Source organism: Balaenoptera borealis (assembly GCF_965194805.1).
Source record: "Balaenoptera borealis genome assembly, chromosome: 6".
NCBI classification, from domain to species: domain Eukaryota; kingdom Metazoa; phylum Chordata; class Mammalia; order Artiodactyla; family Balaenopteridae; genus Balaenoptera; species Balaenoptera borealis.
In genome coordinates, this window is record NC_138863.1 from 16,462,124 (window position 1) to 16,484,373 (window position 22,250).

At 40.2% G+C, this 22,250-nt stretch overlaps 1 long non-coding RNA gene across 1 annotated transcript in view; it reads left to right on the forward strand.

Moving 5' to 3' along the window:
- Positions 1–22,250, forward strand: part of LOC309630963 — a 1,010,383-nt gene that overhangs the window by 69,221 nt on the left and 918,912 nt on the right. The window contains exon 3 of the long non-coding RNA XR_014245979.1: positions 1–21,173. This exon is cut by the window's left edge and continues 14,712 nt beyond it. This is a non-coding gene — a long non-coding RNA (uncharacterized lncRNA). The remainder of the gene's footprint in view (positions 21,174–22,250) is intronic.

Sequence of the window (22,250 nt, forward strand, 5' to 3'; positions counted from 1 at the left end):
CACGTTGAATTCTTCTATGGCAGGTGTGTGAGTGTGTACTTGTGTGTGTGTGTGTGTGTGTGTGTGTGTAACTCTATGTGAGCATGTCTAAGCCCTGAATCTTTGCTTAAGTAAGCCTTACTCTTAGAAAACTGTCACAGAAATTGTTCTAGAGAATGTTCTAGAATAATCTAGACAGTGGTCAATAAACGATGGCCATGGGTCAAATCCAGTCCATGGGTTGTTTTTTGTGTGGGCTGTGAGCTAAGAATAATTTTTTTTTTACATCTTTAAAGGGCTGTTAAAAAAGGAAAAAAGAAAAAAAAAAGGAGCAGAGACTATATGTGGCCTACTAAACCTAAATGTTTACTATTTGGTCCTTCACCGAGTATTTTGCTGATCCTGCTAGGAGATGCAGCAGGCACATCTATAGAAGGGTTTATAAACTGGCTTTGAAAGCAAGGGCAAACTACAGTGTAAGACTAACTGAGCCTTAAATTACACAGCACACATTATAAATGCAACAGAAAATTTAAAAATCATAAGGGAGTTGGGGACTTCCCTGGTGGTGCGGTGGTTAAGAATCTACCTGCAAATGCAGGGGACATGGGTTCGAGCTCTGGTCCAGGAAGATCCCACATGCTGTGGAGGAGCAACTAAGTCCGTGTGCCACAACTACTGATCCTGCGCTCCAGAGCCTGCGAAACCCAACTACTGAGCCTGCGTGCCACAACTACTGAAGCCCACGCACCTAGAGCCTGTGCTCCGCAACAAGAGAAGCCACCACAATGAGAAGCCCGTGCACCACAACGAAGAGTAGACCCCGCTTGCTGCAACTAGAGAAAACCCGCGTGCAGCAATGAAGACCCAATGCAGCCAAAAAAATAAAAATAAATAAATAAATAAATAAATAAATAAATAAGGGAGTTGGAACTCATCTAAGCTTTAAAGCATTTGGGTGGGTGGAGGAAGGAGGAAAGCCATTTCACATAGGGCCTTCGGGCAAGGGGGCATACAAGACTCCAGGAAAGTCAAGTTCGAACACTGCCCTTTAACACAGAACACAGTATTCCTAACATTATTGGACTCCTCCTGGTATACTCTTCATATAGAACGTGCTCTATCTTCCAATGAATTACAGGGGTTTGCAGCCAGGTTTATACTTTATTTTAAAAGATGCATCTGGAATATTTCCTTAGGTAGTGCCAACTAAAGGTTGGCACTGGCCATCTACCTCTGCAAGGATTAAATCACAAACTGCTGCAACTGCTGACCTTCAACACCCCCTGAAAGGAGTTCAGGGTGGAGACCAGGAATGAGGCACTCTGTGCTGTGGGAAAACTGGCAAAACAGGTCTTCAGATAGTTAGATATTTTCAGGAGAAGATTTTATGAGCCCAACTCTTGCACCTCCTCATATCTAGAAAAGCATTAAAATCTTTCATGGTGACGTCTGCTCCTTGTGACTAGCAGTAACCTTCTGCAAAAATGTGTCCTTGATTGCATGGCCTCCCCCTTCACCAAAATCACATATATATTGACCTCCCCACCCCCTAACTCTTCAGAGCAATTTCTCAGAGCTATCTGAAATGCTGTCTCCTAGACTATAGTCCTCAGTTTGCTCCCAATAAAACTTAACACACAACTCTCACATTGTGCTTTTTTTTTTTTTCAGTTCAACAGTAGGTTGTCAGGAAATCTATCCCAAAGTCTGTTCAATGGCAGGTGGCTTCCTGAGAGAGTCCTTTTCTAAGGTAGACATATGTCTTCACTGCCCCACTCCCCCTTCACTCTTTCTCATTTCACTCTGGGTAGCATTGAGAACTTCCTTAACAGGACTTGCTTGTGTTCTTATTGTCTGGCTCTCCCTGCTGGAGTGTAAGGCCTTGTCAGAACCTTGTCTATCTTATGCAATCCTGTGTCACCAGCACAGAGTACAGGGCTTGGTATAGAATAGGCATTGCACAAAATTTCCTAGAATAATACTTCATAACTGCTATTTTAAAAAAAATGTAAAAAAAGTAAAGAAAAGGTTTCTAAGTTGAATATACTTGAGGATTAAGTTACCTAGGAAAACAGTTTTCTTAATTGCAGGAATTATCAGAACCCTTAGCATGTTAAAGTTCTAGCTTGATAGGAAAAACGTTATATGTATTATAATGTCAAGATTCCAAAATGTTTATGACTGCTTGTATTAGATGCAGATACTATAGGGCAAAATCATAAATGAAAGTCTGTGAGAAAATGGAACTGGCAAATTTCTCATCAACGCAGGCAGCTGTATGTTTATAGGACGTTACTTGGTATTCTTTTCACTGATATCCTTGGAGTTTATACAATTGATTGTGCATAATATAATCATGGAGATTTGTTACCACTGTAGTCACCTGAATATTTTTACATTGTTTAAAATGAGGAGTCAAACAATCTTCTAAGAATAATTCTTATCCCTGATTAAAAGGCCTCCCCAAATAGAACCTAGTTTATAGAGCCAAACACAGAGGATGAGTCCTCAGGTTATCCTAATACATATAAATATAATAAGTCATCGTAGTTTGGGGTACCTTAATGTCTTGTGCTCTATTCTGATGGGAAATGAGAGGTCTCTGGTGTTATTTCATTTGAGCAAAGCTATTCATCTCAGATAATCCTATAGTCACTCAATTAGCCAAGTACCATCATTCTTACTTTTTAAATTAGTTGGAACTCTCTGGTGAAAATCAGACCAGGTTTTAAATCCATCCAATCATCCAACAAAAATTGGACTGTCCTCTGAGTTCAAGGTGCTGTGTCAGGCTCTCTGATCAATAGGAGGCACGTGAGAAATGGTTCTGGTTCCCTTAACTCCTATAATCTAGCAGACGAGCTGGCCATACCCCAAGTTCACAAAGGGGTCATGAAGCAAGACACTCGAAACTTGGAAAGCAGAAAAATAATTAATAACACAGATGCTTATTACTCAAAAATTAGGAAATGTGCAAGAAATTTTATCATCTTTGTTCTACTAATAGAATGTTTTCTATATCATGAAAAGAGAACTGGATACAGCCCTGGGAAGGCTCTGAGAAATTTTGTTAGAAAGCTTGATGAAAGGGCACTCTTAATATGCCACCAGCAATGGAAAGTAATGTTATATGCCTCACATTTTACAGAAAGCAGGTACAGAAAAATTGAACTTGCTGTATGTGATAGTTTGGAAGCAACCATTCTATGAGGATTTCAGTCTTCTTTCAGCTGTGATAATTGACAATTGCTGCACAATGGAGGAGTCACATGGTTGATGAAATGACCAAAATAACTATGGATTGCTCATGTTTCGTTCCTGTTATGTCAGCTATCAAAATAGAAAAAGGTAATCTATTTCATAGTTGGCAGCTATGACTATGGCCAAAATGCATTTGATTGGGAAATATTAAACACAGTCTAAGTGTTGAGCTCAATGGATCTAGTCCATTAATGATGTATTGAAATAGGATAACACAGCCTAGATTAAAGCATCCCAACATTTTAGTTTGCAAATATCTTCCAATCTCCCATGGGAATGGCAAGTGAGTTGCCCTTACCTTTTCTCTGCCTGTTTTTTTTTTTTTTTCTCCTCAGTTTCCATGACTTTTAATAACAGAAATCTTTGCAAAGTGAACTTGAACTTCAAGAAGCACCATAGCTTTTCTTCTGCATATATTTCCTAAATGATTTTCCCCATGATTAGTTCTATGGTCGTATAAACTTGTTATAATTGAATTTAGAAAAAAAAAATACTGGCGAACACGAATGCCCTGGCAATAGGACTCCTGATGGTACAGAATTCTACCTAGGAAACTATTTGTACTTGATTTCTCTAATCACTGTTCACTACTAGAGTGCCTTGGAAATGTTGAATCCTTAACTGAGCCAAAAGTTGATCTTAGCCAATGGTCTAGTTACAACAAACAATAGAAAGAATTCACCACCTGAAAATAATTTTAACAGGATGCAAAATGAGCACTGTTTTTCTTTATCTAAGGTGGGAGTCACATCACCATCCTGTTCTTCGCTTTGCTTTGGGGGATTTAATGTTTTACAGAAATTCTAAGGATGGATTGATTTGCTTAGGTGTTGCTTTTGCTTTGATGTGCAATAGACAGATGCTCGACGTTGGGGAAGACAAGCCTGCATCGTTTGTCTCCCAGGGAGCCTCGGAATTCATTTCACAAGTCATTCATTAGAAAACCAAGCCTGTCTCAAAAGAGGCCAACAACGGTATTCCAGAGCCCTCCATCGCAGAGGAGAGCAACCCTGTATCCCTGGGGGCAGATAAAACTCAACCTCTGTACCTCAAAGAAGGCTTTTGTGCTCAGAGGGAGCAAATTTATGACAGTTGGTGAACCAAAGGGGCTGTGGGCAACCTGAAGGAACAAGGTTAACCGCAACATTGTCTTTTTGTTGGTGGGGATGTATTTGTTCTTTTTGTTCTTCTCCTTTTGAAGTATTTCTAAAAGGAAGAAAGTCCCCAGCTCAACCACATTTTTAAAATTATATACAGCATATTCCAAAAAGCACATTGAAAATCTCACATTCATCAGGTAGAAGTTCCAGGGCTGTACTTGAGAAAGGAACTATACTAGTTCAGCAGTAGCTGGTCTTAGCTTGAGCCATGGTCAGTAGTTGAAGATACATGCTGATCCTTTGAAGGCTCCAGAAGTCTTCTATAGCCAAGATCACAGCTTGATCTTAGGCAACATTAAGCCTCCCCATGGAGACAAGTAGCCTATTTCCTTCTCAGTCAAGAAGGGGAGCAGAGATTTGCAGTTATCTGAACCCTAGGATTATTATCCAGAATCATCAGGGCCACAAAAACCCATTAATAGAAACAACAGTCCTGCAGGGGTGGTAGGTCAGATGAACAACTTCTGGTATATGCTGTTATTTAAAGAACAACCTGGTAAAGGACAGTTATGTTCCTTACAGGTAAAGTCTATCAACAAAAATTCAAAGCATCTAAAAAACAACGGTAACATAAGAAAAAGACAAAACTGAAGTTTATCTGAAAATCTGCACAGTTAATATTATTCACCCTTCACTTTGAGTACCTGGATTTCTGAATCCCTGTATAGAGGATGGGCTTCTTAACCCTAATCTTGCCTACTTTTAACCTTGACTTTATTTATGCTCCTACCTCTTCTAATAGCTGCCCCATTATTGAAAAGCTATTCTTATCTCAGCTCCTCCTGGTAGCTTACGTTTTACTGCCATCCATGGTGAGTCTATTATGACAAACAGGATGGCATTTTAGAATTATAAATAAAAAGGTTCAAAATCCACATGACCCTGGCTTCTTTTCTGCTTGTGGGAGTAGTAAAAGGACTGTCAAAAATTCAGGAATGGAAGTGTATGAACTGCGTGCAAAAATTAATACACAGGGTGAAATTTTTATTTATGGGAAATCCAAGGGAGTCAAGCCTGGGGCTAGAGTTTTTTATTACAATCAGAACAAAACTCATATATAGTTAAGATAAGCAGGTGCCTGCATGGGGTAATATGAACAGTGCCAGGATTTCAAGTCCACAGAACATTTTTGCCACCCGGACAGTGTTGCCATGGTAACTCCTTGTTCTAAGCTCATCAATGCCCTGGAGAGTTCTGATTCCCAGAGGCTGAGTGGGATTGGGCAGATGCAGTGTCAAGAAATTCAGGACCCCAGGTTTGGGGTTAAAATTCAGATGTCCAGTGGTCCATTCAAGAGAAGATAATTGAGCACTTACAAAGTGGAGCCATCCAGACCCTTCAAGTTTAATATCTAAATAAGAGTCCCCCCCCAAATTACCATATTGCATAGTTAAAGCCATCCAAGCCAGAGAATCTAAAAAGTTAGGTCAGGATCTAGGTAGAAGGGTTGAGATGTAAGGACTCATAGAAAACAATGATTATAGAATCAAAGACAGCATCATCTGGATTAGAAATTGCTCTGCCAGATGCTGGGTTTCTTCTGCCTTTTTTGTGAAATCTTCCAGACCTACCTGTTTTTGCAGACCGCATGAGCTAGGGCAAAGAATATGTGGTTTGGAGTATGCACCGTGTAAATATTCACCACACTTTTGTAGCATTTATTATGTGATACTTTATATATATGCTCTCTAACTTTCACAATCAGCATCCATGCCAGGGATTATTATCTTTATTATACACCATGAAAATTGAATCTAAGAGAGATTAAGTCAGTTGTCCAAAATCACATGGCTAGAACATGGTATTTGAATCCATCAATAATCAGTGGAACCTTAAATTGTAAAATGGGAATTATAAAATGTGGGGTTGCTGTGAGGATCAAGAGAAATATAGCATGTCAAAGCACTGTAAAGCTCAACAGAGCGTGCTGCAGATGGTCATCTTTGCTTTTTAAACCCGTTTCACCTTCATTTGAACTAAAATTCCAGCCTGTGTCAGAGGAGCTCAACCTCCCCTTGGGGTGGATAGAAAACCTACTTGTGTCTCTGGCTGATTGGGGAATGCATAGAACGTCATGAGATGTCTAGACTGTGCTATCCAACACGTAGTCCCCAGCTTCAACTGGCTGTTGAGTACTTGAGAGGTGGCTCGTCCAAACTGAGATATGCTGAAGATGTAAAATACACACCAGATTTCAAGGACTTGGTCCAAAGAAAAAGAATGTAAAATATCTCATTAATAATGTTTACATTGATCACACATTAAAATGACAATATTTTGGATATACTGTGTTAACTAAATATAATTTAAAATTAATTTTATCTTTTTCTTTTTTTAATGTGGCTATTAGCACATGTAAATTTAGGTACATGGTTTGCATTTGTGGCTTACATTATATTTCTATTGCAAAGCACTGGTCCAGAATCTGGGTGACTTTGTTTCCCTATTTTTAAGACTATCTTCTTGTCATCTATGGTCAAGGATCCTGATGACCTTTGGATTAAACCCTTAATATTTCCCAGAAATAAATTACTATGTTCCTAGCAGCCATATACATTAAGATCTATAATTTTTGTAAATGTCAACTTTTCTCTAAGTTGTCTTGGAAGATTCGAGAAAGTCTTGATGGGAAGGGGAAGAGGAGCTGGGAAGCACAAGAGGCTGACAAGCTTGTGGGATGGGAGAGGGGACACAGGACCCTGGAAGGAGCAAGATGTAACCAACAGAGGAGTAGGGCTCAGAGAAGAGACGGCACAGGCTTGGATTAATCTTGGAATTTCCTCTGAGAAGCTCTATATCACCAATAACCTTGAGGTTTTTGTTTTTTTAAAAAATAAATTTATTTATTTTTGGCTGCGTTGTGTCTTTGTTGCTGCATGCGGGCTCTCTCTAGTTGCGGAGAGCGGGGGCTACTCTTGGTTGCGGTGCGTGGGCTTCTCATTGCGGTGGCTTCTCTTGTTGCGGAGCACAGGCTCTAGGTGCATGGGCTTCAGTAGTTGTGGCACTTGGACTCAGTAGTTGTGGCTCGCGGGCTCTAGAGCACAGGCTCAGTAATTGTGGCGCCGGGCTTTGTTGCTCCGCAGCATGTGGGATCTTCCCGGACCAGGGCTCGAACCCGTGTCCCCTGCATTGGCAGGCAGATTCTTAACCACTGCGCCCCCAGGGAAATCCTTATTTTTTTTAATTACCTTTATTTTTTAGAGTTCACAGCAAAATTGAGTTGAAGGTACAGAGAATTCCCTATAGTCCCTGTTCCCACACATGAGCAATCTCTCCCACTATCAACATCCAGCTCCAGAGAGATACATTTGTTACAATCAATGAACTTGCATAGACACATTATCTATGCACACAGATTATCACCCAAAGTCCACAGGAAACTGTTTTTGTCCCTTAGGTACTTTCAGTTTTCTATATGTATAGGTGGATACATTTATACATACACACACATATATACCCACTTTCCTATATTCAGCAGCAAGAAAAAGGCAACTGTTTTTTATTTAGGAGGGTGAAAGGGAACTTAGTATTTTGGGGGAGACAGTTGGTAGGTGAAGGAGTTGGGATTTACCCTCAGGTCTGTCGAAGTCCAACGGCAAGTTTTCCTCCAGGGGTCAGGAAATGAATGGAAAAATTCAGAGCATGGGATCCAGGGTCAGAGTATTTGTCTGGGTGTGGAAAATTGCATAATCTCTGCCATTCGGTTTCCTCATCTGTAAAATGGGGGTGATAATATTAACCTGAGAGTGTTGATGTTCGTATGAAAATGAGAGAATACTGCACGGTAGGTGCTTATGTGGTGTTTGATCCACAGCAAGCACTCCATAAATGAGAGTGATTATTCATTTACTAAATAACGCATGTTTCAAATAACCTCTCCTTTGGACGATGGATGAGTCCTATCTGAACCACTTGCCAGCTTCCACCCCAGGGCTTTGAATCATATTCTTGCTTGATGAGCTTCCAATATGCTTGTCTGGTTTTTAAACGCAGCAACTGTCTTGAACACTGCCTTAGTATTGCTTATTCTCCCTCGGTCTTGGAAAAGTCCAGCCTTAATCTTTAGTAAATCTAGCTTGAAAATTCTGTGGTCTTAGAATGTTTTACAAACCTTTACCGTTTTCTAACTGCTCTAATGAAGAGAAAAATGGTAATTGAAATGAGACTAATTAGATTGTCAATTACCTGCCTCCTCACATAGGTAATTGAAATCTCCCTAATTACGATGTCTGTGTGTCTAGATGCTTTGTACTGAGGAATTATTAATGGAAAGCAGCTTTAGATGAGGTAACAGAAAATCTTGAAAAATGATTTAGAGAAAATTTGTTCTAAAGCACTCATTCTTTCAAAGCAAAGATGTTATATATCCAATCCAGTAATTAAGTCAGCAAGGAGGAAGGAAAATCAGTCCAGTATTTTGCCTTGACTATAAAGTTCAGGTTTAAAGGCAATAAGATGATATTAAACCTTGACCCTGACCTTGATTTTTATTTACTATTTATCCCTGGTTTTGAAAATACTTCCTTTGGCTTCACAGGTTCTTTATGTTTGGAAGAAATAGGTTTACATCAGCAGGCAATTAGAGGATATCAAGATAAATACAGAAAGTGAGATTTGCAGATGAGGTGCAAAAATGTACACGGAATTAAATATATACATCAAACAAATGACTTCCTCTGAGTGCCCACTAGGAAGAGCCTTTATTGAAGTGGCTTCAGGGGTGGGTAGGAAAGGCAGTTTTGATTCTGGAAAAAAAAGGTTATAATGATGAAATCCTTAGAGTTTCCTCTTGAAACAAAGTATGTTCTTAGAAACAAGGCCTTTTCCACTCCTATTTCAAGTTTTTAGTGGAAGAGTGTCCTTGGAGAGAGCTCTAAGGTCACATCGATAATCAAATTATATTTGTATTAGGATCATTTTAAGAACTTTTTCCAGCACTGCAACATCTGATCTCTCATCAGTTTTACAATAAACTTGAAGTTAGGTGGGAAACATATGATGACCTTTGTCTGAGATGTGGAGCCAGAGTGATGCAGAAAGATGAAGAGACGACCGACATGAATTGTTAAAGATACTTTAACAATTATGTTATCAAATAGAGTCCTACAGAATAGAGTCTTGGTCCTTCCCCTCTTAGTTCTTTGCAGTGAAGCAGGGAACTTAGGTGAGATATCATTACTCATATTTTAATCTAGCAAGGTTGCAATGCAAAATAATCCTGTCTCTTTTTCTGTCTAGGTAAAGACTATTAATGGGGCAGATAGTCATTTTGAGATTTTTGAGTGATTTTTTTTAAGTTATGTAAATATAAAGAGCATTGGAACTCATTGAAGTTTCAATATTATATATTCTGGCTTTACAGTCATCATGAAAGGGCTCCTACGGGCCCCTTGAGGGGGGACTGACCTTGAGAGAAGGGCAAGTCTGGAAAGTGATTGAGATCTTACCCCAGCATCTGGGGTATCTTGAGGGAACTGCTGGTATTTTGCACAGTGCCTGACTAAGGCTAGGCTCTTACTGCGGTGCCCACCAACGCCTGTACCCCCTCCCCTTCAGCGTCTTGTTCATGTTTCAAAGATAGTGTGCTCAAAGCGCTCTAACTGTAGGAGTCCAGGGGTGGAGCAGCCCCATGGTCTGTGCATGTCTGGAAAGTGGTAGATGGTGTCACTGCACCAGCTAGTAAGGAGTTGGGTTTGTTTTCAATAGCAACACCGTGTGAGAGCAATGTTGAAAATTGCACCCGCCCCCTGAGTGCAATGTGTGGTACAGTAAAATTTTAGTGGGTTTAATCAGCATGTTTTTGGAATGAAGTAGAATATAATAGAAGATTTCAAGGGGCAAAGCACAAATACAATAAATTTCATTAAAAAGAAAATGTCTAGAGCCTCTGACTTGAAGATTTATGGGACAATTCTGTCCCCTCTCCAAGAAGTATTTAGAGATAGGTCTCTATGTTGGATTAAGAAAGTAATCTTCTGATTCTTGGTTATTCGAATAGTGAGTGGAGACCCATAAAGAGGTACTAGACTTATGGGGGAAGGGAAACGGTAGGGTTGGAACAAGTAAATTTGGACAAAAATACGAAGGATGGATGGTCTTTCTTTCTCAAGCTGGAGATGTCGCTCATGTTTATTACATTGCTAGTGAAATAGCTTTGTTTTAGGAATTCTGAAAACTGCTTGGTGGCTTCAAGGATCATATTCTAAAGTACGAGAAGGAATGTCTAGTATTCTAATCTTCTTTGTGATGGGCTCAATCAATGAGGTGGGGAAATTTAGTCAATAATTCTCCTTCCTCTATCTGTTCACTCTCCCCAAATGACAGAGACCCACTTAAGCACATTTTTACATAGTCAGAATAAAAATAAATGAGATTTTTAAAAAGTGCATACTTATGATCACTGGGTACTTGAGGGCTGGAAAGAGGAAAGAGGAGGAACAATAATGTGCAAAATGTGTCCTTGGGTTTTCTGGAAACTGCAAACTGGTTCAACAGTTCTGGAGAGAGGGAAGAGGATAAACAATGATATACAAAGAGTGTGTTCACACTTTCTAGAAACTGCTAATTGGTTCATCCAATAAGAACAATTCAAACTTCAAAGGGAGAGGGATCTAAGAACAGAACATGTTTTTGGATGCTAATACTTGACTTCTTTCTTGTTGCTTCTGGTGTAGGCCAGAGATTGCTTCTGATGGCATAGGAAATTTGGTGGCATAGCAAAACTGTATCATAATGGAATTTGACTGAGGAACTTTTCACTCTTATCAGTTTCAAGTACCTCCCATTAGTTGTGTCAGCCCTCAACCTAGTTTTATTATTACTATAAGCCAATTTTTTCTCAAGCGTCTATGTTGTACTTACCCTAGTAAGTACAACATAGGTGCTCTATTCATTCATCCAATCACTGATACATGATTTAGTATTAAACTCTTGTTGAGTCCTGAAGACACATATCTGGCCTGGAGCCTGTCTCAGACACTGCTTGTTGGCTAACCCAACAGCTATTCCTACTGTCCTTTTCACTCTCCATCTCCCACAGTGAAACAGTCATCTTTTCTGCTTCCCATGCAGTCAGGGATGATCATGTGACATTGTTCTGACCAGTGAGTTATAAGAAGAACCTAATGAGGAGGTGGTCCTAAAATTTGTATTTTTTTGATAAAAGACACCAAACTGGCTGGCACTTCCCCTTCACACTTTCCTTCTGTCTTAAGCTAGTTGAGACCCCTGGTGGGGGAGAGATGAACATGAGGGAAAAGCCAGGAGAATCACAAAGATGCAGGCTGTCTGAATTAACACTATTTCCAATCACTTTGAGATTCCCTGTTATTTATTTAAGGCACCATAAACCAGGTGAAGTTCAAGGGGCTGTATCTCATGGTCCACCTGGCTGTACCTGACATTTTGATGGGTTTCCCATCTCCATCTATCCCAGCTCCATCATCTTTCACCTAATCCTCTAGCAGGTTATCAGGTTATTATCACTTCTATTGGCTACCAGGAGACCTTGGGTTTCCCAAACCTTTTGGTATCATTCTATTTTTCCCCTTTGCAACCATTTAAAAAGAGTTTCATCAGGAAAGATGAAAGCAAAACAAATCATAACATAGAATTCCACAGAAACCTGGCTTTAAATGAGATAGTATATGATAAGTTCCTGGCACATAGCAGGTACTCAACAAATATTGATTGCTATTTCCTTTCTATGCCATTGGAGTCGAGGCTGCCCATCTTTAACAGCTGAAGACTACTCATGGGATCATGTGGGTGGCATAGGCTCTGTGGCAAAAGCGCCCATTCATTTTCACTAATTTGACCTAAAGAAAACTGTTTAAAGGCTTCCCTTTTCAACTTATAAGCCTTTCTGCTCTCACACACTCCTTTATGTGGTGTTGTGGAAAGAGCCCAAGACCACGAGTTAGGAGAACTGTGTCTTAGACTTGGATCTGCGGTATAAACTCGAGCAGGTCACAGCAGTTCATAGGCACTGTAGGAGCCTGCCATGTATTAGTCCCTGCTGCAGCCTGAGATACAGAGAGGAGCAAAGAGATGTGGTTTCTGCCATTGAAAAACTTCAGTGTCATCAGGAAAGAGATTCATGAACAAATAATGTCAATCCAATATTGTCTATGCTCTGATGGAGATACACATAGAACCAAAGGGCCCTGGAATTAGCCTTGGAGTTGGAGGAGGTGGTGCTGGGGAGAATACTGCCTGATGACAAGGATTTAGCTAGATAAGGAGGGGAGGAAGGCAGCACAAGCAAAGACCTTTTTCTCCTGTGTAATTTGAAACTTTTAGATTGATGATTCACAAGATCTCTTATAGCTTCAAGATGTTATTCTATGCCTGCTTGTCTTGTTTCTTGGGAAAACACATGAATATTTGTTTTCCTGAGAGATATCAGCCAAGCAAGAAAGAAAGAGTTGTAAGAAAGAATCTCTGCTGGTTGAACCTGAACACAATAATTCCTGCACCTCTTCTCTTGGATCTCAGATTTTATTACAGTCTAATGACACTTGCACAATTTCATTCTCTTTCATGAATAAAACTTTATGAAATACTTAGAGTAATATAATGGTTTTGTAGTGGCCATTGCTATATTCCCGGAAAATAAAAAAGCTTTGAACATATTGGAATATGAATGGTCTATAAACTTAATTTTAAAAAAGTCTTCTCTAAAGCTAGAAACAAGGGATGTTGGAAATTACAAGATTGAAACTTTCCTCATTCTACTTCTGGCTAAGGCAGGGTCAATGCCCTGTAAATTATATCAATGAGTCAGAAAGGGGGACTGGAGTACAATCTTCAGGAGAATAATGCCTTGTTCCATGTAGTATCCCTGATATTTAGAACCATGTTTAGTATATATTAAGTGTTTGGTAAATATCATTTAAATGAAGAGGTGGCTGAGGTGATCTGCTTCTGGACCACAAGCAGGTATCACACATCCAGATGGCAACAGCAGATCAAAATCTAAGCTTTACCTCACAATATAAGGTAGTTGGGGTGAGCTTTTCAACCTATGGAGACCCAAAACTTCCTTAAATCCCCTTGCTGAGTAAGAAGCATTGAATATAATTCTTTCTTTAATTTATAACCCCTTGAAGTCTTCTTCCCAAATATATACCATTGGCATATAGGTTAGCAAATTCAGGCTCAGCACAGCCAGACAAAAGCAGCCTTGGTTAATGTTCAAAAGCATAAATCTAAAGATAGATCACCCTGCCAAACTTGGCTGCTAACAGAAAGCCCATAATACATTTCTTACCAAATATAAGTTGGATTTAAGTTTAAGTGTTCAAATGCTACCTTGTTGATTGGCTGACCTCTGGTTTAGGCAGGTATTTTTACGCATGAGCTTTGTGTGAACCTGGAGAGAGAAAAGAATAATGTGTTACTGGGTGAGGGTTAAGAAAGTGACTTGGCCTGGGTCATTCTGGGATTCCCCAGGGGCACTGGAGAAGGCCCTGCCATACATTGTCTAATAAAGTCCAATAAAAGGGAGAATTAGTCCTGGTGTGGTGTCAGCACAGCTATAAATTCTTGTGCAATAATAAAATAATAGGATGTTATTAATTCAGCCATTCTGGTTGCTTCTGGAATAGTATTAAAGTAATATCATTGATTCATATATTTGACTACTAATACATTATTTTCTAGAACTATTAACTGCTTTAAAACTGGTGTGCCATAATACAGTGGAAAGAGATAGTGAAATATTTCGACTGATTCCAGCAATTAATTTAAGGCTATTCTGCACATTTTAGAATTAAGAATTATACTTTAGAATAACTTACAGAAAAAAATTAAAATGAGACAATGAGTATTTTTGGACTTAATCACTCAGTCTTACAGGTGAAATTTGGGTCACATTTTTCAAGAATAGAAATTTTAGTCAACATTTAAAATGTCAATCTTTCATAATTTTTTTACCTTTGAATCAGAGGAACCAAAAAGTATAAGCATTTATTGAATTTCTACTTTGAGCAGTACATTGTACTAAATACTTTGACATGTATGGGTTCATCGAACCATGATCTAAATGAATTGAAACAGGTTTGCTATCTTCTAGTCCAGACCTACAATCTTGGAGAAAGCTATATCTAAACCAACTTCTAAGAATAGCAAGGTGTGGTGGAATTTGGGAGATGGGTAAATTATCCCTCTCAAATGCTCTGGAGTAGAGAATATTGCTAGTATCTTGTGTTAAAAGACAATAGCTTAAGCTGTTAAATGTAAAAACAATATCATGGCAAACAAAATACATCATTATCCGGACAATTAAAAGGAAATAAGGAAAGAGAAAAATGTTTTCACTCAGTAAAAACTAGAGAACAGAAAATTCCAGAATTCTGTTTTTAGGGCAATGTTCAGAGTGGTTTGGTTTATAGAAGGGTTGAAAACAAACCAGATTAAGAAAACAAAATAACAACAACATAAAACACATAAGAGGGAGAAACTGGTGGAAGAAAAGATCCTGCTAATGTAGCTGGAGAGAATTTGTCCAGACCAAGAGGTCTTAATGACCCCATCCTCCCCGGAGTTTACCCTGTCAACCTCCTGGTAGCCAGGGCACTGTAACAAGTCACCATGAAGTGCTTTTGGACATTTTTCTGAGAAGCCAGCAGATTAATGTTGGGCAAAATCTACCTTTATATCCATAATTTTGTATCCTTTTTCTGAAAGAGGGCTCCCATTATCGCATAAGCTTCAGGACCCACAAAGCTTGGATCTTCCACTGGGAGGGGCAGAAAACAATCTCATCTGCCAAAAGGCTGTTCCTTAAAAGACAATAGGAAGCAGGACCAGTAGGATAATTTGCCAAGCCCAGTGCAAAATGCAAACATGGGGCTCCTTTTTCCAAGTCTATGAAGAATTTCAAGATGGCGGCAACAGCACTGAACCGTGTGCTGGGCCCTTCCTGGCACAGGGCCAATGAGCCTGCACAGGTCCCACACCCAGGAAACTGGCCTTGACAGGAGGATAGTGCATGGTTACACTGTATTTCTGGTCTTCTGGTCCCTGGCTCAGCAATAAGGATCTGGGGCTTCCACTCCCAAAGTCAGCCATATGGGTGACAGGTTTATGGCTCTGGCTTCTACCAACAAATGGCCTCAGCTCTGCCCTCTCTTCCTTGCCTCTCCCTCCTGGCTCTATTGTGCATTTTATACTTCTGTTTCCTACTGTTTCTCACATTCAAATGCTCTGAGAATGGGAGGGAGGGAAGGAGGGAGAGAAAGAAAAAGAGAGAGAGAGAGAAGGGTTGATCAGGTTCATTAATGGTTATCCAGCATGAAGCACCCCGTTGGGTGGAATTGTCATGTGCAGCTGATTCATGGATCACTAGACAGAGTATAAATGGTTGCTTAGAGTCAGGTGACAATCTCGGTCTAATTAGCTTGTGCCAAGGGTTGTGGTGTCATATAGTGAAAAGCATAATTTATCTGTTTCCATTTCCGTCACTTAGAGCTGTGCGCTGGCAGCAGTGGAAAGTCTCTTGGGTGGGCAGGATGGCTGCACGACATTGGACCCATTCCGTCCCACTCAAGATGCACAAGGTCCAATGCTATGCTACTGGAAAAGTATTTAAGTGTATTGTATATTGCAGCACAAAAGTCGACCTGTGCAAGTTAAAAAATATTGTGTTCCCAAATGGGGGTGACTTGAACATTGGAAAAGTAGAATGTGAGGCTGGTTCCCTCTGAGAATCTCACTCTGCTTCCTTATCAGATTTCAGCTTCCTGCAAAGGCATTTTCAAGTGGGCTGTAATTGCTTGCCGGTAGACACTTTGTACGCTCATAAATCTTCACTAGCACAGAAAAGTAAATTGTGCTGTGTTTGAGAATTCTTTGGATGGTGAGAGGGATACAGGGTGAGGGGAGGGGCTGTGTCCTCAAGGTGAAAGTCTCCAGTCAGAGCACAAGGGTCCTAGGAGAGGGCAGTGCAGGCAGAACCCAGCTAAGGAGGCTTTGAGCAGTGATGAGATGCCTGCAGTCAGCTGTCCCATAGAAGCCATTGAGAAGCTGCCATGGGGTGACAGCATGCTATGCGTCATTGCGTCGCAAACTGGTTGAGCCTCAAAATTCCCAGGGTAGGCTTCTGCGAATACAGACGTTAAAAATAAAATTTCAACCACAGCAACATAGGGGTAGTTAGGAGTCTGGGTCTGGAGTCAGTTCAAGTCCCAGTTTTAGGACTTACTGTGTGTCTGATCTTTGTGTTTTCATGTTCTCATCTACGAAGTGTAGGCAATAATCTTACCTTTACTGTAAGGTCTTGTGAGATTGAATGAGAAGATCAGCATGCCAGCACAGTACCTAAAACTTTGGGAGTACCCAGTAAATCCTGTTTGTTATTTAACATACTCATATCACATGCAATATGTACTTATGGATGCAGGTATTTATACACGTATATATACAGAAGCACAGGTAAATTACATTAAGGTTTAATGCACCATTGGCAAGGGGATACTTTAAAATTTCTTTTGAAATCTGCTCTTGAAAGCTGAGTGGAGTATATACTCCAACATGTGTTAAAAATTAAGTTAGAATCCTAATGAAGTCATAGTTCTATAGGGAAGGACTTGAGATTTGACAAACAATCAAAAGGTAAATCTAATTAATTTTAGGGGAAAAATATTCAGAAGCTGCAGAGATCAAGTCCCATATTCCCAAGCATAGGGAGGAAAAGAAGCCCAGCAAACATAATGACTGTTTCACAGGCAAAAGCAACGCTAATTGAGTGAGCTACCAGGCAAGAGGGGAGAAGTAAGACCCAATCTTTTCTTTCCGATTTATAACTACAGCTCTTGGGGCTGTCATTCCTGCAGGGCATGGACCATGTCTGTTTCACTCCCTGGAGCTAGATCCTTACACACCACCATGTGCAGATTAGCATTTAACAAGTGTTTGTGGAGATGACTCATTATACGGCCAGCGCACTTGGTAATGTAGAGCAGGCTGTGTCAGTAGTAAGAAGTTTTATTTTCCTTCCTGTGGGAACCGCTTCTCTGCTTGACTTTTCTTGTTGATTGTAAGCTCCCTTGGGCAGGAAATTTGTTTGTCTGTATGTTTATTAAGGGGCATTGAACAAATTGCAACAAACTACGCAGTGATAACAGTGAGTAAAAATTTCATGAGATGCTATCAAATGATTCATTAAAAGAAAGATCCAGGATATTACCACCAACTGCTACATTAACTAGTCATGTCATAACACCATCAAAATGCTAATTAGGTTGTCTGGCATGATTTGTTATTTAAAAAATCAACCCAATTTTCCTGTAGTTCTTGAATTTGGATAGTTTTTCCTCTCCTTATATTTGCTTCAGGGTTTATGGGGTACCATTTAGTTCTCTTCCTTTAGAGATAAACAAAGCTTTTGCTCATTCCTCTTGTCACTACTCTTATAAACCCCCAAGCACTCTATACTTTCAGACGGAGGTCCAAATCTGCAGAACAGTGAATTGAAATCACTAAAAGAGGATAAAGCATGGTGTTAAGAAGGTGCCAGGCAGAAGAGACGGTTCACGTTGTCCTCGCTTGGGATCCAGCCAGAGCTGACTGGCTGGTTGCTTGCAGCTGGACAAGGCAGGTGGAAAGGACTAAGCCCTATAGCTCAAGCCATTCGTCGGCGTAGGCTAGGAACTGGCAGAGGAACTATAAGGGCAGGCTTACACAGATAAGGTTCTATCCATCAGGCCAAGTCTAGTGTTTTGGGGGCAGAGGTTTCAGAAGCAGTCAGTGATGGACAAAAATTCAAGATGAAAAAAGGGGGTGCCTAATAAGTAAGACTCAGCCTTGGAAGGGGCAGATGCACTAAATTGTTTAACCTAAATGGCCACTCAAAACAAGGTCTAGGCTGAAGTCCAGCTATCGAGATGTTGGGGCCCCCAGTGGACTGATGAGGAAAGAAAAATAGACCACTTCTCAGATCTAGGACACTATGGCTGAATTGACTGCAAGATGACATACTGAACCCTAAAATGTTGATGGCAGCAGGCTGACATGATAGGAACTGGGAACAGGGCTGAGCCTGAGATAGCCCAAGTGGTCCCACTGCGGAGAGGAAGAGACAGAGGCTGACAGCAAGCATGGCCCTGGTTTGGGCAGCTTACCTAATCTTCTGCTTTGACTTCTGTTCCTAAATCTCCAGAATGATGGAAGGAAGAGACAGCAAAGCATAATGCTGAGAGCACATGATCTGGAATGAGATGTTTTGGCTTTGGCTCCTAACTAGAGTTGCCAGATTAGCAAATCATTATAGGGCACTCAATTAAATTAGAATTTCAGCTAAACTATGACCAGTTTTTCAGTATAACTATGTCTCCAATATTACATGGGACATATTATACTAAAAAATTATGGTCCCATGTAACGTTTGAGACATAGTTATACTAAAAAATTAGTCATTATTTATCTGAAATTCTAATTAAATTAGGTGTTGTCTATTTTTTCTGGCAACCCTAGTCCTAACTCTCCTACTTTCTAGTTCTAGGAACTTGGCAAGTTATTTAAAAAATGATCTAGCTCATAAGGTTGTTGTGAGGACTGAATGGGTTAACATATGCAAATTACTCCAAATAGTGTCTGGCACATAGTAAGTGCTCCAAATTGATTAATTTTGCTTTTTTTATTAGTACTATTACTATTACTATTTATTTATATTACTATCTGAGAGCCAGTCTGAGTTACTGATGATCAGTAGGATATTTTTATGTTTGTGAAGTAATGCAAGGCAAGGTTTCAGCAAAACTGAGAAATATTTTATTCGTTTGTTTATTCCCAACTCTCTTCCCCACAAAATCGTAAAGGTCTTAGAATAAAAGAACAGGTAAAATAAACCCAAGGACAATTACCATAAGAAAAAAGACAATCACTAAAAAGTTAACAAAGAGACAAAGGGAAAACTATGAAGAGATTCTGGTTGAGGACATAGTTCTCTATGGTGGTCAAATACATAGTTAAGTTCTGAGTTTGTTAATAGCTCTGGAGGAAAAAAGAGATGGTGGGAAATTGGGAAATTGGTTCAATGCACATCCCCTGTCCCCTCCACATGTCCCATGGTATTTTATTCTCTCAAAACTTGCTCCAGAGAGATTCTTGTATCCTAATATAAATGTAAGTTAGTAACTCCTTGCAAGAGCGTTTCCACTTAAATTCATCGTAGAACACAAGGGCTTACTTTTCTGTTAGAAAGGTCTTCTGATGTTAGTACTTTGCAGGGTCGAGAGAGAGTTTTGTGTTTTTTGGTGTCAGTCTTTGTTTGGGGAAGTTTCCAACCAGAACAGACAAGGTCCTTGACCTTGTCTACCCAGTTGAATCAACTGGGAAGGTTTTAAAAATCCAGAATTCCAGGCTGCAAGTTACACCAATTTTTTTCAGAATCTTTGGGTGAAGTACCCAGACACAAGTCCTTTTTAAGCACCTCAGTTACCCACCTTGGGTAGCCAAGGTTGACACCCCTTGAGCTAGAAGAATATACATACCTCTGTGCAAACCATTTATATGGAAGACTAATGAGAAAACCATATAATCCAGGATATAATAATAACTATGATTTAAAAATTCTTACTATATACCTGCTCCTACATACATGTGCTTCTAACCTTTACAGCATTGAGGAGTATGCATTTCTATCCACATTTTACAATGAGGAAACAGAAAATTGTAAATAACACAGTAAGTAAATGAGTTCAAAATCAATTGGATGTATGACTCCTAAGCCAGAGCCCTGTCTAATAAGCCACATTGCAGAGAAAGGTAGAATCTGCACTTTATGTCCTTTGCTCAGGCCTTATTTTCATCAGTGCCTGATTGTTCTACTAGCTATCAGTGCCTGGTGGTCATTCAGGTCTTGGGACCCTGTAGGGTGAGAGCTCTGTGGCTGGCCTTCACTCTAACATTTCCAATTCCCCATGAGGCCTTTGCCCATCCCACCACAGATGAATCAGACAGAATAGAAGAGCAGACAAACATACTTGGGCTTTGTTGGACAAACCTGTCTGAAGACAGACTTGTGAATGGTGCACTGGGTTCTCTGACTGTAATTAAATAGGGCTTTTGCCTGACAGGTTTAGCCAGTCAAGCAGGACATGTTTGTGCCTGTGGCAATGAAAAGCTTGAATGAAAAGTAGGAGCAAAACCAGGGACCCACAGATCACTTCAGCTCTCATCAGGCACTGGTTAACTCTTTTTCCAGGAAAGCCCTCTTTACCAAAACAGACTACAAACACCGTGGTATTTTATTATTAGCTCACACATGGAAGGAACTGCCAAGTGGATCCAGTTTTCCTATTAAAACTGTGACCTTCAAGCCTGTATGTATGTACACGTGTATGCATTCATGTCTTCATTCATTCATTGTTCATTTACTCATTCATTTACCTACTCATTCATTTGATCACACAACCAATATTTACTGAGTGCTTTCTATGTGGCAGGTACTGTGTAGCTTCTGGATGTTCATCAGTAAGCAAGACAAAAATGGTCGTGTGGTCATGGAACTAGTAGGATAGGGAAGGTGGGGAGAGCTCTCAGTAAACAAAATAAATTATATGTTTTCCCCATATAATTATGGTAGATACCACTAAAGAAAAAGAAAATGGTTGTTATGTGCAAGGAGAGATTAAAGTTTTGATGGTTAGAGGGGTAACAGGTAGGGAGGGCTATGTCTGGGAAATCTTCTCTGAGAAAGTTATATTTGAGCTAAAATATAATTTTGCAATTCAAAAAAGTTTTTTGGGGGCTTCCCTGGTGGCGGTGGTTGAGAATCTGCCTGCCAATGCAGGGGACACGGGTTCGAGCCCTGGTCTGGGAAGATCCCACATGCCGCGGAGCAACTAGGCCCGTGAGCCACAATTACTGAGCCTGCGCGTCTGGAGCCTGTGCTCCGCAACAAGAGAGGCCGCGATAATGAGAGGCCCGCGCACCGTGATGAAGAGTGGCCCCCACTTGCCGCAACTAGAGAAAGCCCTCGCACAGAAACGAAGACCCAACACAGCCATAAATAAATTAATTAATTAAAAAAAAAAAGTTTTTTTGCATCATATTGTCATTGAATATTTACCTAAATTCTTTTTTTCCCCTCTTATCAAGAATGCCAACTGCACACACATTTTTCTTAGCCTTCCTACTTATTTTCATATGTAGGTTATGGAGCTAAGAGTCATAGATTGCTATATTCAGAAAAATACAGCCCAGCATCCCACAGAGGATCAATGAAGACTTAATCTTACTATTTGTTTGTATACATTACCCTTTCGGCACCATGATTGTTTTATTTTGGGATGCGTTTTATCGTTTCAGGGCGCGTCCACATTTATCACCCACTTGATCTTCACCAACAGACCTGCAGGGTGCAAAGAGTATCATCTTTCTGTTAAACAGGGAGAAACGACGATTCTGCAGAGTCAGTGTCTTGTCCAAGGTCACATGCTAGTGACTACCAGAGGGAAGAGAAGAACTCAGGGGTTTTTTGCTCAGAGGCCAGGATTTTGCATGCATAGTGGGGAATTCCAAAATTCTCTCTTTCTCAACCCCTGCCCTTCTCACCATGCTGCTTCCCCAAAGCACACACATTTCTCTCTCTGATTCGGAGTATTTGGGGGAAAGATTGATTTAGAGGCTTCATTTCTCTTGCGTATTGCCATGGATCCAGGAGAATCTACCTGGCCCGTGTTCTGGCTTCAGCTCTCCAACCTACAGTTAATAAGTAGATAAACAAGTAAATATTTAAGTTCGACATGTATGTTTTGGTTGCCTACTGTCTAGGAGATGCTTCTCTAGGCTCTGGGCATATATTACTGAGCAAATAGACAAGAATCCCTCCTCCAGTTTACA